This window comes from Pagrus pagrus, assembly GCF_965226575.1.
Source record: "Pagrus pagrus genome assembly, chromosome: 22".
NCBI lineage: Eukaryota > Metazoa > Chordata > Actinopteri > Spariformes > Sparidae > Pagrus > Pagrus pagrus.
The window spans coordinates 9929047-9943847 of NC_140204.1; the positions used below are offsets into that span (position 1 = coordinate 9929047).

Genomic DNA, 14801 nt, shown 5'->3' on the forward strand with positions numbered 1-14801 from the left:
AGAGTTTGATTGACGGGTCAGCGATAGATAGAGAAAGAGAGTGAGAGTATCTTTGTGTGTGTGTGTGTGTGTGCGCGCGTTTGTGTGTGGGGTGCGGGACTTTTGAACTGTCTGACATTCATGGCGCTGATCAATAGCCCAGTTGTTTCATTAGACTGTGTGCGTGTGTGTTTGCGTGTGTGTGTGTGTTTGAGAGAGAGAGAGGGGGATAGAGAGAGAGAGCTGTGCAGAGGCTGTGTGTGCTTGCCGGAGAGTATCACTACACGACTACTTAGCGGATGTGTGCATGGTGGTGGTGGCGTTGGTGTCTGTTGAAGCATGCATGAATGTGCTGCGTGACCGTGTGTGTGTGTGTGTGTGTGTGTGCGCGCGCCCCAGAGCGTGCGTGCGTGTGAGAGTGCAAGAACAAGGCAATGCAGCCTGCTGAGCAGCGTTAAGAGGGTCTCAGAACTATCGATTCTCTTTGACAGACAGGTGAGAGAGGGAGGGAGGGAGGTAGGGCTGGAGGGAGGGGAGAGGAAAAATGAGGGGTGGCCAGGTGGGGAGGGGGATTTAAAGAGGCCACGAGAGAGGAGGAGTGAATGATGGACAGCAGGAGTCGTGGAAAGAGGGGGAGATGGGGAAATCTGGGGGGAAGGAAGGGGAGGTCAGGTGGAGGAGATAAAAAAAAAAGTGATAATGGACACACACACAGACAAAGTAAAGGAGGCACACAGTTCATCCTCTTCACACTCTCCATGTTTCTCCTCTTTTGCAGGTTTCTAGCCACCCCTCCATCCCTCCAGCTCGCTCCCAAACCTCCTTTCCCGCACCTCCCTCCAAGGTCACCAATGAACGACTGATTCAGTGTGGGAGAGCCGACACGGCTCGCACTGTGCCGAGCGCCGAGAGGCCCCGTGGCACGCCCTGGAAATCACACGGGGGTGAAGTAGTGGGGAACGAGAGAAAGAGGAGGTGGGGGGGGAAGAGATGTGAAAGAATGAAGCAATAGGAGAGTAAAGCAGAGAGAAGAGAGGGGCTGCATGAGTGAGGGGGGGAGGAACAAGAAGGAGGAGGGAGGAGAGGGTTCCAGGATCCTCCGTCCATTGAACTGCTCCAGATGAAAAGAGAAGTTGAATAACGCCATGAGGAAATCATATCAAAACACCATAAATAGGATTTCCTGCCGAGTGGATTCGTGGATTTCTTCTCAAACTGAGGTCTCCATTTCGGAATACCGCACCGGGATTGGGCGCGTAATTCAGGATTTTCCAGGTTTTCTTCATCTATAGAGGCCTAAGAGGATATTGTGGGATTGGAATTTCTGCAAGTCTCTGGTTTTTCTTTACACTGACCTACATCCGCCTCCCTTTTGATGTGTGTGGGGGGCATGTGTGTGTGAACAGGTTTCAGCACAAGCACCCCAACCACCACCCCCCCAATCCCCCCTGCTGGCCTGACACAAGGAGAAACACCTGGAGCGAGATCTGTGCTAAACACTCACACAGCTCACCAACTACACACACACACACACAAACACACACACACATAAACCTGGATAACATGTGGAGCTGATTCGGATTATAGAGCCGCACAGACGGAAAAGGTAACGTCCATGCAGCTTCGAACACACACTCAAATACACACACATGCACACACTGACATTTGCTGGCATATATCGGGGCAGTGAAGGCGGACTCATGTTTGCATGGTTAGCTCTCTTGTGCTGAATCATTGAGCACATCGATGCAGTGAACACCAGCACTCGCTGGGACTAGGAACTTGGCGTTCTCTCACACACACATGCCCATAAATAATGAACAGATGTGCGTCCGTAACAACAAAAACATAAGAGGCAAATGTCAGAGTGCACACCGAGGAGAACACACACTTAAGTCTCCCACATGGCACAGTTGATTGTATGTTTTCTTTTCTCGTCCTTCTATTTTAATCCCTCCTTTTCGCTCTACATCCCCCCGACCACGCTGAGATTCCCCTATTCTCTTGTGCTGCTGTGTGTGAGTGTCAGCCAGATGTCCTGTATCAGATTACTCACTAGGTGCGTCTCGGCTTGGCTTTCATCACCTCGCCTTTATGTAATCTCACCTGGCGGGCCGCGAGTGTGTGTACCGCGGTGAGAGTGTGTGGATGCAGGGTTGAGTGCGTTTGTGTGGCAGCGCTGAACAGTTCTAGCCTCCCTTCGTTTGAAGCTTTTTACGTAAGGTCTGTCTGAGCGCGTGCACACACAGATTTGGCACACTGACACAGGAGATCAGACTGACTGAGTGGATATATGGGAGGATCAGAGGGCGATGAGAAAGAAATGGAGACGCGAGGCAAAAGGGAGGAGGAGGAGGAGAGATCCAGGGGGATGGGGAGGGCGGGTTGACACGCGACATAGCGACGGGCACCGAGGGTTAAGAGAGGTTAGCACTGCAGCGAGAGGAGTGAGGGGCTGTGATCGACTTGGTCAAGTGACAGGGATAGAGGGAGACGGATGAATGGAAGAAACTGGAAAAAGTAGATTAGGGGAGAAGGGGTGAAATGATGAAGGGGCTCATGGCAACAGAGATATCAGACGAGGGAGGAATAACAAGGAGGCAGATATAATAGAAAACATTGAGAGGCAAGAAATGACAGAAGAGAATAAAAGACTGAAGGATTAATTAATGATTACTGATGAGTGACAAGATAATAAAAAAAAGGTTAGAGAGAGGCACACTCAGGCTAGAATGATACATGTAATAGTGATTTCCTGTACGGAGATAAAAATAGAAAGATAGAGGAAGACGAGGAAGAAATAATTAGAAATGACAGATGGCCATCAGTATGCAGCCTTCCACTGTTCTACCATTGGCTACAATTAATCCTGCATGACCCCAAAAAGTCTGCAAAAGATCACTAACACCAGTAATGAGCTATTTAGAGATATAACTACAAGGGGAATTTGTTGCACCGTGGGGCTTTTCCATGTAATAGACGTGCCAATTATGAGGCACAACTTTGGGGAAAAGTAAAATTCCACCTTAGAGGAACATTAATTACCCAGGAAACAAAAAGAGACTCAGCTTAACAACAATACACCGCACGTGAGACAAATTTTTTATGAACAATAAGCTTTCTTGGAATAACCTAGACAAGGCTCATTACTTGCTCCGTTTATCGCTTGCAGCGGTTTTGACTCATGCTTTGAACGGGGGCAATGCTTATTCTGCAAAGATGAACAAAGAGGCCTTTTGATATCCATTAGCTAAAACATAATTGTATAATTGGTTTTGCTCTCCTGCTCGTGACAGTCGTAAGCATACAGAGCAGGTAAAGTGCCATGTGGTCGAAACAGCAAAATAAAGGCGGAATAAAAAAAGAGCGTTTTCTGAATTATCTCGTTAATGATCTCTGTGTGGCTCATTGTAACCCGGGGTGTCTGTCATTCTGAGGCTACAGTAAGGGAGATGCATGAACAGATGGGACGCTCACTGTTGAAAGTAGGAGGTTTGCCAAAATGAACAGACTGGGAAGTGGATGAAGGAAGAGGGGGGGGAAAAAGGCAAAACATTGGAGATCAATTAATTGTTTGTTAAGCCCCTCCCACCTTGGTTACTGTTGCTATGCCTTATATTATGCCACACAGGCAGTTTACAGTGATAACGAGGCTAATTCACCATCCAAATTCTTAATTTTTGAGTTCAGATGGGCATAAGCAGTATCCTCATTTCTAACATGAGATCAGAGATGCTGTGGTCTGAAATGACTGAACTGCAACTGGCAGATTTTATCAGCTGTAGTAAGCAAAATAATTGAGCTAACGTTAGCTCCCTAAGATGGTTGAAAATGCCCAATCCAACCAATTTTTTAAATGGTAAAATAAGCTAGATTTCTTGTATTTTCAGATGCCGTGTTTTAAACTTTAACTTTACAAGAGAAATGACGACAACAAAGCTGTTTGATGGACATATTTCTATCATGCAATGAGTTCGACTGGGGTTGCTCAAGTGACGCTAAAATCTAACCTAGGACTGGCTCCTGTACAGTGGTTGAGCTTTGAGCAGGGCTTTTTCACATGTAAACCCAAAAAATAATATATTACGCAATGCTGCTAAAATTGGAAGTAATTCTGGGTTAAGTCATTACTGTAATAAGCTAGTTAGTCTAACATAATGAGCATTGCAGTTTAAAGCAAAGCAGAAAAATATTTTGTTAATTGATTATTTTTTTCATATATATTTTTTGGGCCATTTTGGGACTTCATGATGACAGTGGCAGCCTGGAGCTGACAGGGAAGGAGGACAACATGCAGCAAAGGGCCACAGGTTGGATTTGAAGCCTAGGCTGCTGTGGTGAGGACACAGTCTCTGTATATGGGGCACCGAATGAGCTACTGGGGCACCCCTGTTGATCGATTCTTTACACTTTATCTCCTTAAAACAACTGAAGAGTGACATGAAATGGGATGAGAGAGGGGATGACATGCAGAAAGGGCCCAGGTTGGACTTGAACCCTGGGCCCCATTTACAGAGGCAATGTCCTCGTTTTACCAACTGAGCTACTGGGGCTTTCCTGTTAATCAATTCCTTACACTTTTCTTTTATTTGATAGAACAGCTGAAGGGTGACAGGAAGCAGGATGAGAGAAAGTGGGCATGACATAGAGCAAAGGGCCATGGGGTTGGATTCAAACCCTGGGCTGGGCATGGGGCGCATGCTTTGCCAATTGAGCTACCAGGGTGCCCTGAGGCTCAAAGCTCAACAGGCCTGGCTCGCCTAGCTACAGTAGGGTCACTAAGCCATGACTGGCCAATAACTGTTTGAGGGAGGGGCTTAGCAAGCGGTCAATTAAGGGATTAAAAAGCCAAAAGAAAGGAGATGAAACGGACTGTCTGATGAAGTGTTGAAAAATAGTGACCAAGCAAAACTACAATAGCAGCAGGCATTAAGGAGAGAAGTTAATGAAATGAAACAGATGAAGACAGACACATGGAAAGACATCAAAGATGATGATGAATGATAGATGAAGGGTGTCGCACACCTTTCTGATATAAAAAGCTTTCAATCAAGGCGAGAAGTGGAAGATTTGAAACCCTGAAACAAGGGAGACGTGGTCGATGTCAGGGAAGGTGGCACATGATGGATGAATGGATGGACGAATGAATGACAAATGGCGGAGGGCGAGGAAGTGAAAGGCTGGGCTGTTAAAGGAGAGAGAGGTAGGATCAAAAAGGATGAGACATCAGGCCGCTGTCAACAGCTAAGGAAGCCAAATAGATAGATGATGGACAGAGAGGTGTGGAACGATAGCGCGATGAAGAGGAGTAATTACAAGACTGACTGTTTAAGATAGGGAGGGACACTCAGAGGAGGGAGAGAGAGTGAGTAATGAAGAATGAAAAGGCGAGTGATGGCACTTGAGAGGTGGATGATAAGAGGGAGTAGGGATAAGGGAATAGAGGAATAACAATGTCTGAAAAGAAAAACTACACTAATAAAGCTCTGCCGCACTGAAGGGAGAGGGATGGGTGCATGGAGAGACGGAGGGGTGGCTGAGCGAGTGGAAGAGGGCTGCGAAAGTAAAAAGGATGAGTAATTAGACTGTTAGCAGCCAAACATAGTAAGAAAGAAGGGGGTGACAAAACAGAGGGATGATTAGGAAAAGGAAGGAAGCAAGTAAGGAGACATAAAGAGTACGTCACAGAGGGGAGGAGTGACTAAGAGGCTCCCCAGTCAGTGGCAGCAGCGAGCAAAAGCAGAGTGCAGATGTGAGGAAAGATGGAGGGATGAGAAGATGAGTAATTAAACTGTTGACAGTCTGTTTAGGCACAGCAGGCGACTGACGAGGAGAACAAACTGTAACCACGGCAACCGCTGGAGACAGACGGAGGGATGGTTTTGGGGAGGGAGGAGAGACTGGGGAGAGCCAAATGTGAAAGTGTGTGTGAGAGACGACTGGGGAGCGGGGTTAGAAGAAGGGAGAGTGGCACAAGTAGGAAATGAGGGATGAAAGAGGAAGAAAAGAGGAGAAGAAAAGATGGATGTTGAGGTATCCGCAGGTGGAAAAGATACCTTCATATGCAGCAGGGAAATTCACAAGTCAGGATTAGGACGCTGGCCACATATCTGGAAAAGATTATTCTGTTCTCTTGGCAATACTGATATGAATCTATGAAACTCCATTTGAATATTAGGTTAAGGAATATGATTCTGAGAATCGCTAACAAAAGTACTTTTTAAAGCTATCGGGCTAACTTTGCTAATCCTGCTTTGTGAAAAGCTCCTCCGGAGAGGCAGAGGGCATGGATTTACACACAACTTTAATGTATTCAATCCGATCAGAAGCATTCCTACCAACAGCCGTGTGAAGCGAGAACTACAACCTGCGAGTCTCAACTGGAAGATGTCTTATTTTAACCTTCATGGAGGAGCAGATGGTGGCATTTATCACACTGCAACCACAGATTGGTTTCATTATCAAAGGACATGAGGATTTGTTCTAATGAAATAATTCAATGTTTAGCCAAAGTCATGAAAAAATGACCAAGGTGTCGTCTTGAAATTGACATATCGGGTCCTAAACCCAAAGATATTAGTTATCTACCAGGTCCACTGCCATTAGCCATCTACAGTTCATTGGTTTTAGGGGTTCAAGGGGGTGAAAACCAAGAAGGAACCAAAGAAACCCGGGTTTGACTGTGGTTTTGGGTTCTTTTACACAGCTGAATGATATACAATCTTCTAAACGTTTGCTAGATGCATTAGCTAACAAAAAATATCCCACATCTCTGCTACGCATGCTGCCAACACCTCCCTGACAGCTGCATAGTAGCATCCAAACCAACACTACTGTAAATCTGCACTCGCAGGTGTTTGTATGCATTCCAACTATGCTCAACAGATGCAGTAGGTTGTAGATGCTCAAGTGAATCATGGTACGGCATACAGCGTGGGTGATGACTGTCAGAAGAAAAAACGGCTTGTTCTTAGTCTAAGTCTGGCAGCGAGGAAGCACGGAGCATTCCTGCCTGTATCAGCACCGCTAAGCGTTCGAATATGAGACGCAGTAATCAACAAACTCAAGGGAAACCAGTTTACCCTGCAGGCTCATTGCGGCGCTGAGTTGTTTTGCCTTTATTAGTGTCTCACATCAGGGGAAAAGAAAGCTCTTTGTGGTGACTTACAGTGCAGTTTGTGATTCATTATGCCGAGAGTAGCCTCTGTGATCAAACAGGCTTGATCCTAACACGCCTCAACCGAATATTCATTGAAAATTCTTTCGATCCTCAGGCCACAGGCATCTTCTACGCCTGCCTTTTGTATTTCCCCATCTCTGTACATCCCTTTATTTCAGAGAGGGGGGTGAAGAGACAAGTTTGTATATGTGTAGGATAAATCAATACATCCATCTCTGTGATTCAAAATCGCGGTTGGCATGTCATTGACATACTGTGCTGGATACTGAGTGCTGATTGGGTAATTGCTCTCTTGATCAGGATTTCCTCTCAGAAAGCTGGGAACCCCCGCTGAATCATCAAACCGCCACACTTGCACATTCATATACGTATGCACACACACACACACTTTCTGCCGAGCTGCATCCTGTCGTGCTGGCCAATCAGGGTCCGTATAATTGGCGCCGCAGGGTTTCTGTTTGGGCGGGGGATGTTGACTGCTCGGAAGCGCTGTGTTTGTGTGCCGCTTGTCGGCCGGTGTTTGTGGTGGATTTGCAATTTTTTGTTGATTAGGCTCAGTTATGTAAACATACACAGGTGCGCATGCAAATCACCCACTGAAAATATGGCGACGTTGCAGGCAAAGGCTGAAAGATGGAACACAATATTTATGGAGGGAGAGCAGGATGAAGTGGGGATGACAGGAACAGAAGGGATGAAGAGGGGAGGAGGAGAAGGACAGAGAAAAACTGCAAGCGCATTACGTTCAGGGTGAGTGGCGGGTCAGTTATTTTGCAACACTTGTGATAATGTGTGTCATGCAAAAGGCAAATTTTGTGGGTGTAAGCAGAGCTGCATTGAAGTGTTTGTATGTCTGCAGGTTTGCGAGTGTGACAATGTGTGGAGAAAATTGGGATTAGAAACCCAAATGGTTTAAAGTTGAAGAGTTTTTCTTGGGCGACCCGTTGATGACTGCGAGCGGCGACACACACCACCACCACCACCCAGGACCACATGCAACTCACACAAATCCTAAAGCATCAAACTTCATAAGGATGTCAAGTGAGACCAGCCTCAGACACATTTGCTGCTCCATACTCCATGTGTTTGGAAACGGGCCCAAACTGCAGGCTACGGCACAGGGACATTTTACGAGACAGGAATATAATTATTAAATTTAAGCAGCGTTCATTTTCCAATCAGACACAGTTTGAAACCGACTGATGGAAAGCAGTGGGACCAATTCCAAACTCTTACAGGTGTAGCTGCCATGAGTGGGACCGAGTCCAGAGCAGCTTCCTTCTGAAGTCTGACTGCAGCAGTCAGCACGCATCTGTGATAACCTGCATGTTGTTATACCAAATACAGCGTGATGCAAGTTCAAAAATGGCACAAGGGCTAGGATATATACCATATTAAGTCATTTAAGAGAATAGTCTATTGAAGATAGCATGCTAACTTCAATAGATATCTATATAAAAGTCTGTCTGCTGTTTGGTGCTGAGTAGGTAGTGGATATTGGGTTTAAAAAGATTTTTTCACTATAGCTGAAACTCTGTATAAAGTTCTGTAAAGCCGAGGCGAGCTGCAGATTCAGGAGAGAATTCATTGTCAGCTCATCACTCGTCATTGTCTTTTATACTGACTCAAAACAGAAAACCTTACGCATACGTAGAGGACACCAACTCATGTGCCAAGATCCATTTCCCATCACACTCAGCACAATATGGAATCTGTATCGAAAGATGAGCATGTGGCAAAAACAAAGACCGTCAGCTATTAATTATAGGCTTTTATTGGCCCCATCTTAAACCATGTTACTGCGCAATTTAATCAGATGCAACTGTGCAGTTGCCATCTGGAGTAAGGGAGCATCAAAATAGAAGAGTATTGAGCCGACTCTCTGGCACCAACATGACAGCTATCCACCAGTGAAAAATGATTCCTCTCCAAGTAAAAATGGCATCCCGGTACAGTGGTGTAACAGAGCTGCCAGAACTGTTTTCAGCACTTCATGTCCCCGAGTTGCTCAGCTGTTCCCGTCATTTTGGCTGCTCAACTGTATCCATCTGTAAGACTATTACAGACGTATAGAATAAAACTACAGTTTACAAGAGGGCGCTCAAGACAGATAATGCTGAGATCCTACTTTGCCGTCAGGGTGACACTGAAGCATTACAAGGGAAAAGACAGAGAATGCACTCACAATACAAGCCTGAGCCAGGGCACTTTGATGAGTGCGGGCACAAACACTGATCTCAAAGCAGATACAGAGTAGATGGTGGCCAAAACTTAAATATTTAAATGAGAGCTTCATAGCGAATCATGTAAAGACCGTTCCCTGGCACAATCTGTGCCAATGAAGTGCCAAAGAAAATCACTGTCACCATCGTTGTTTGCCAATTCAATTTACCTCCCAGAAAATTTAATCCCCAAGCTGTGCAGTCGTGCAGGCTTTTCCAACTGGAGGAAACAAAATTACAAAACCTCAGCAAGGAGTGGAAGATTGGCTGCTGTCGATATAACACAACGCTGTTGGAGAATTGAGGGAGAAAACTTTCAGAGCCGTTTGGTTACAGAACTGATGGAACGTGTTTCATGTTTCAAGATGTAGAAACTGACTAATTTTCTTTGTAGATCAAAGGTTTTTTTCAGCTTCATAATGGTTTTATCTTGTTTTTGCTTCATGATTTCACTGCCAATACAGCAGCCTTTTTTGTATCACAAATCTAATATTGACAATCCAAAAACAAGGGAAATCTAGTCTTTATTTTGCTGCAATTGCTCACAAGAAAATGGCTAAACAAATACACAACAGCACCTCTATGTTACTCAGCACTCGCAGCAGGGACCTCCAAGTCACCAAATGACTCAAGACAAATACAAGTGGGGTACAAGAAGGCGCAGAATTGCCAATGAGGGGGGCATATACACAATTCAACGCCACTCATAAGGTGGGCAGGAGCAAGGCCTGCTTAATGCTTTGCTCGCTGCTTGAGATTTTCTTGTCCACCACTGCACAAGTCTTCGCGGTTCACCAATTCACAGCCTGTGGTAATCAGAGCGGCGGGTTAACTCTGCCTCCTGGTTTCAAAGAATATCAGGCACCTCTCGCGATCTAGTCTTTCTTCACATCAGAGACAGAGGGTCTGGCAGGCGCACTTCAAAAGAACGACAGGTAATGTTTGGCGTCAACTTTTTTTTGACTTTTTAAGCTTCAGTTTTCAACAAAGCTTTTCAAGTTCATTAAAAGCCCACGTTGCTTATCTGTGCCAAGTAGATGGCAGCCTTTACAAAGCCACACTTCAAAGCCCACACCATTATTATTATTATGTTTTTAGTCCAAACAGCAGAGTGGCGTGCTTTCTCTGAAGTGTTGCCATGTCAAAAGATTAGAGATACTTTTAAAAACTTCTTATTTAAGATAAGGTGCCGCAGTCAAGAAAGCACTCTGCTACAATTTCACTCAGCTCTGATGAAACGCTCGTGTCTCCAAAAAGTCAATTTTCTGGGCATAAGGAGCAAATCCTTGATTTTCAGACGGCTGGAAGAAAATCACCAGAACTGGAGTTTTCATGGTCCTCATAGGAGAGCTGTGAAATGTGCATCAGTGAGACAAAAACAAGGTCTTTATATAAGCATTTTAATTCCTAAACCGATGCAGAGGTGGAACTTTTCCAAAGGTGTTAAAAAAAAACAACTCCAACAAAAACATTTCAAATATCTGACTGTGCAACGTTCCACGAATAGAAACAATTATCAAAATCTTCCAAGTAGGATGGATTCCAACAGGATTTAGTGAGAGAGGGTCGTGCATACAAATGCCTACACGCACAGAAACAGACACTTGCTCTCTCCACACACAGATACACAAGCTGTTTCTTTCTCTCTCTCTCCAACACAACATGGAGGTTTGGGAGGAATTAGTTGAGTGGAGGATTTCAGAAGAAGTGTATTATTTTGGAGCCCCACTGTGAGGAGACCGCAGTCCTTTTATTTTATAGAGAACACACTTCAGTTCCTCGCTCTTGATTTCCCATTTCTATTCTCTCACTCCTATCATTTACCTCAGGGGGTTCTGTGAGCGCTTTCCATCAGTACCCCCTACCTATACGACTGGAAAAATCGGATGACTGTACAGACTGAAAAACAAGCACGCATCAAGCACTTAATGACTGACATTTGCAGATTTTTTTCCTGTTTTTTTTTGAGAGGCACACACTTGACAAAAAGACTAGGATTACATGCTCCCCGTGTCTGTAAGCTACGGATAGTCACACTTCTTTGCCACAGCCACAGACCTTAAACGGACATGAAGACATGGATTTTCTGTTTTCGTTAGTTTGCAGGATCCTCATTTATAAATTTGCAAAAAAAACAAACATCTGCTTGCCAACTCTTTATGTAAAAACACACCTATACAGCAATATATTGTTATCGCTAACTTTTTAAATTCCCAAATATCGATGTTGGTATCAACCTGAAAAGATACCCAGTACAGTATTGATGGTATGGTCTGATTTTTATTCTTGTTTCCTTAATCTCTGACCAGCTAGTTGCCGATTTAATTCAAATTTCACAAATAATATAATCTGTTCGGGAACCCAAAGCATCACTATTGGACCAGTTGGGAATCAGACTCAGTGATCGATTATCTTAGAAACTAAAGCTTTAAGACACAGTTCTGGTAAAGTTTTTTGTTTATTTATTGTTTCTGTAACTTTACAGGAACTCCAGTATCATATTTCAAACGATAGCCGTACAAATATCCAAATTCAACCACGGCACAGCTCTTCATTATCTCACAATTAATGCTGACTTTTAATTCCTGACCTTTAATAACAGTTTAGTGTCTCTATTAAACATTTTAAGACCATTGCATTGGCCAAATCGTGGCAATACAGTTTCAGCCAGGGGTAATATGTCCCAAGCCAATCCTTTACAACCAGTCACCTCTTCCTTTACTTCTCACCTTATCACCTTTCACGTCCCCTCTCTCTGCTGTCTCCTGTCCTCTCTCCGCCATCATGATGGTGATGCCTCACCAACTCATTTTTAACACCGCTCTCCCTTTCCCTAATCAAATCCACTCTTCCCTCCCTCATCCCTCTCTCTGACAGTGATCGATGGTGGCCTTCACCCGTTTATCGCCTCTACATATTTCTCTGCCCATCGACTTAACGACACGCATTCATACACACTGACTCTTCATCCCTCTCTCCCTCCGTCTTCCTCAAACTCCAGCTCTTTCCTCCGTTCTTTTCCCCGGTAGCTCTCAGCTCTTCCCTCCAATCCCACACCCCCTTCTTCCACCATCTTGTGCACTCTTCTCCAATTTCCTTCTCTTTTTTTTGTCGCTCCGTTTCGCTGCATTTCAAACAGTTAGCCTCTCTTGCGTCCCTTGTTTGTTGTCTTTTTCCCTATTCAATACTGATATCCCTCTTCCCCTGCGCTTTCTATACATTCTGTTTGACTAAAGAGGACAGAATACGACAGAGGAATGACAGAGGAGTGGTAGTATCAAAAGGATGAGTGGGATTACAGTACACACGACTGCCGCACGAAGAGGCTATGTGGGCGTTCTTTTGTTTCTTGCCTAGAGAGAGAGAGAGAGAGAGAGAGAGAGAGTGTGTGTGTGTGTGTGTGTGTGTGTGTGTGTGTGTGTGTGTGTGTGTGTGTGTGTGTGTGTGTGTGTGTGTGTGTGTGTGTGTGTGTGTGTGTGTGTGTGTGTGTGTGTGTGTGTGTGTGTGTGTGTGTGTGTGTCGGCCTCCCTATAATTATGATTGTGTGGGAAGACTGTTTTGGTATGCTTGCGGTTGTTTCTGTATGCAAGCGCTCTCACCTAATAGCAATGGCCTGGATTATGAGGAAGAGTGCATGCAGAGGAAATCTCGGTGTAACTGAAATCGTTTCAGTAAAATAGGTTTCCTCTCTATACGATCGCTGCGTTCTCGCCAGGAGGGCTTATGTGTATTCTCAGATCAAACACTGTCAGGAACTTCTACCTTCAACTTTTGATGCCTAGTGGTCAAATGTGAACCTCTTCCTGACGCTGCGGCGACTGGCTGTCAGTGGTTTTTGACTGAAGCCTCGTTGTGTACCTATTCACACTACCCCAATCTGATCTGTGGATTACTGTGCTTGTGATAAGTGGCTTTTGAGAGCTAATACAAATCCCCTTGTTTGTAAACACTGCAACATTCCCTAAGTCGATTTAAGTCGATTATAGGCTAATGGCATTTGTGCATTCCAGAAAGGATGCACAAACACGTCCTCAAATATGCAGATCTGGAAATATACATGCAAAAACACAGAGTGTATTTTTAATTTTGGTTTGCATGCAAGAGCACCTGACATTTATGCTAGTCTACAGAGAATTAAAGAGAATTAATGCCTTTAAGTGCATGTGAAGCAACATTAGAGCTTTTATGTCATGCCTGAAGCTTCTGTTAATTGCGTGTGTTTGGGTCGGGTTCAAAAGTATAAAAGGAGGAAAAAAAAGAAGAAACCTTAATGGAAATTCATCGTTCTAAAGCAATTAGCAGATTCATATTTAGCTGGCCTCACAAAAAGAAGCCTCGCCCTCCTGGGGCTGTGGTGGGTGTTTAAACAGAAACTTTCGGAAGTTAGGGTGAGGTTAGGTTCAGCCTCGCAGCTCCCGAGTCGTGCTCCAACACTGGGGGTACTGAGTAGTTTCCTTCCTTACACAGATGCTTTTAGCTCATGTTCTCGCTCACTCCATGCAGCCCTTTCTGCTCTCTCCACCCGCCTGTTTGTTGCTCTCTGGAGGGTTGAGGGTTCACGCAGGGTGGTGTAGTGAGAGGTTTCCCAAAATAGAGGGAGCAAAAGAAAGAAACTAAAGTTTTTTTTTTAAAAAACTAGGCGGCTGCAGGCACTCGAACGGTACACAGGCCTAGGAGAGCGTGCGCGCACACGCACACTCGAGACACAAACAACCAGCACATGTACTTTCATGTGTTTTTACACACACAAACAGGATTTTCTTTAAATTCCATCTGCTCTTTCTCTGATCTTTTTTCTTGCTGTTTTTCTGTCCTCTGCTCCTCTGTGATTTGCCTCGCTAACATCTATCTTTCATTGACTAGCTACCTTTATTCTTTCCTTTCCCAAAAGTATCAAGCAGGCTTGATGCAAAGGGGACTTACACTGCAACGCTTGCTGCTTTGGTGTGTGTGTGTGTGTGTGTGAGCAAGAGAGCGAGAGAATTAATGTACATTACGCTTCACATCTGTGCGTTCCCTTCTTATTGCAAATTCAGCAGCAAACTCTTAAAAGCAAGTCAAGGCTTGCTAAGTGCTGAGAAATGTCACATTAATTTACACACAAGAACACACACACACACACACACACTGGACAAGCATGATGGTGTCCACAACCATATATATATATAAAAAGTGAATATACTAGCTTATGGCAGTGACTGCGCACACAGACACATGGAGAAACTTACACATACTGTGTGCTGCAGCAGTACGTTGTATAAGAGAGCACACTATTGATCCTCAGAGGGGAAATTCAAGTGCTGCAGCAGTGCAAGAAACAGAGCAAAGAGGCAGGTGAAGATAAGGGGAGAAATTACACAAGATAAAAGCAGAGTCTATAATGTATAGAAAATAGTATACACCGATACTGATGGTAGTGC

At 44.6% G+C, this 14801-nt stretch overlaps 2 protein-coding genes across 6 annotated transcripts in view; one reads left to right on the forward strand and one right to left on the reverse strand.

Annotated features, from left to right (window-relative positions):
- The window catches only part of pcxb (pyruvate carboxylase b), a 297628-nt gene that overhangs the window by 85952 nt on the left and 196875 nt on the right, over positions 1-14801 (reverse strand). The gene's annotated exons all lie outside the window — the stretch shown is intronic.
- LOC311251734 (leucine-rich repeat and fibronectin type-III domain-containing protein 4) overlaps positions 1-14801 on the forward strand; it is a 40997-nt gene that overhangs the window by 1037 nt on the left and 25159 nt on the right. For 2 of the 3 annotated variants that reach the window (XM_084344362.1, XM_084344363.1), the window contains exon 2: positions 758-1585. The exons of the other annotated variant lie outside the window; for it this stretch is intronic. The gene's annotated coding sequence lies outside the window, so the exon portion shown is untranslated. The remainder of the gene's footprint in view (positions 1-757; positions 1586-14801) is intronic. 3 annotated transcript variants of the gene reach the window in all.